Genomic DNA, 2,060 nt, shown 5'->3' with positions numbered 1-2,060 from the left:
AACCCCCCCCAGGGCAGGACAGCATTGGTGGGAGCTGCCAGAGCAGCCAGCAGAGCTGAACACTTCCGAATGGCCAAAGCCAAACCGGCACCTGGTTTGCCACGGCTGCATCCCACTCCTGTGCCGCTCTCAAAGCATCCTGCTCAAAGTGAGTGACTGAGTGACTGAACCTTTTTTTTTTTCTGTTTCTCCCACAAACGGGTGCCAGGGCACCCACCAGGATTACCTGCAAAACCTCCTGAGCTCTCCCAGGGGTCCTCAGATGGGAAGGCTGGGGGAAACCAACCGCTTGCTTGAAAACTCCCCGTCCCTGTTAGCAGGCTTTTCCCACCAGCACCGATTTCTCCCGCAGGCTTCTCCAGCCAGCATAGATCCGGGGCACATCCTGCCCCGTCTGCTCCTTGCAGCCGTTTATCACCGGAAAACAGGGGCTTTGGGTTGTTAATTAACCTGTTGCTATGAGTATAACTGAGCGCGGAGGTAATGAGGTTCCCCGGCGTGGGCTGGGAAGGTACGGCACAGGCACAGGCACAGGCACGACTCGGCAGCAATAGCTGGATGTGGACAGGGCTGACATCCCGTTGCCTTGCCGCGCACTCGGGAATCACACCCGTGTATCCGAAAAGCACGGATCCGGGGTGGCAAAATGCCGGCGGCGATGGGCAACACCTGGAACACTTCAAAGCAACAGAGCAGCAGCTGAATGCCAAGCACGGTGTGATGGCACAGAGCTGGCACACAGGGAAAGCCTGGCCCTCCGCACGTGGAATGCTGAATCCCAACGAGGCTTCAGCCCATCCCACTGCACTGGCATCGTTAAGATGGTACTGGGGTGATTGGAGGCTAAGATCAGCTCCTTTCAGCCGTTACTCAACTAGGACCAGAAATCCCAGTGGGGATGTGGGTGGGGGAACTGGTATTTCCCCTCCAAGCCCTATATGGTCCCGCTTGCCCCGACGCCAATCGCTGTTTCCTGAGTCGAACAATAGTGTATTTCCCCTCCAAGCCCTATATGGTCCCACTTGCCCCGACGCCAATTGCTGTTTCCTGAGTCGAACAATAGCAAAAGAAAATCCCCCGAAAATGGTTTCGCAGTGGGAAAAACACGGTTCCCATCTGTGCCAGTGATAAGAAGCACCGAAGGGAGCTGGCATGTGCCAAACCCACGCTGGGGCTCGATCCTGCCCCATCATCTTCCCAGCCTGGGGTGGCAGCGGTGATGCTACACGTCCCCAAAGCCACTGGGGCATGTCACCAGTGTCACCTTGTTTTAGCCTCAAAATCAGCCAGATGGTGTAAAAAGAGGTGGTGGACATACCACTGGGGTCACCAGCACAGAGGAAGGCTTGGCCCCGGGCATCACGTTGTATCCTTCCCACTGCCATGAAGAGAACACGCTGGTCTCAGAAAGAAAAGACGAGGAATAATATTGTGACCTCTACAACTGGAGGTACATGGGGAAAAAAAACCCCTAAAAACCCACAAAAATAAAAGTCCCGCTGTTTACTACCACTGTCCTGCTCTCTGGGTGACTTGGCAGGAGGTATTTAAGCTTTTGGACGTGGCATGTGGCTTCTGGATGTGACATTTTTCCCGAGGAGAAGGGAAAATGCTCTGATGCCTCAAACAAACACCGGAAACGGGGCGATCCAGGGGTTTTTCTCTTTTGTTTTCCTTTCAGGACTATTAGGAAAATACACCAACGTTCTGTTCCTTGAGATGCTAATGAGCCTGCTGCTCGTCACCCGCAGCCTGTTACCCAGGCAAGGACTCAGGAACCAGATGGGGAAACTGAGGCACGGAGCGGCAAGTCGGGACAGGCTCCCCGAGGTGCACAACAGCTTTGCATGACCAGCCTCCATCGTAGGGACCACAGATGATGTGCCAGAGGAGGCGGGGACCCCAGTGGGGACCCCAACGGAGACACTCCCCCCCCGCAAAGGGGATGCCGCAGCGCCGGTCACCCGGGTGCTTCACAAAGTGTCCTTGTCCTTGGCCAGTGGCCCGTGCGCGCAGGGGCCAGCCCGCACGTTATTCACGGCATCGGCACGCGAGCCTTT

This window comes from Pterocles gutturalis, unplaced genomic scaffold, assembly GCF_000699245.1.
Source record: "Pterocles gutturalis isolate BGI_N339 unplaced genomic scaffold, ASM69924v1 scaffold9603, whole genome shotgun sequence".
NCBI classification, from domain to species: domain Eukaryota; kingdom Metazoa; phylum Chordata; class Aves; order Pterocliformes; family Pteroclidae; genus Pterocles; species Pterocles gutturalis.
The sequence above is the reverse complement of the archived record's forward strand: the minus strand, read 5'-3'. Positions refer to the sequence as shown.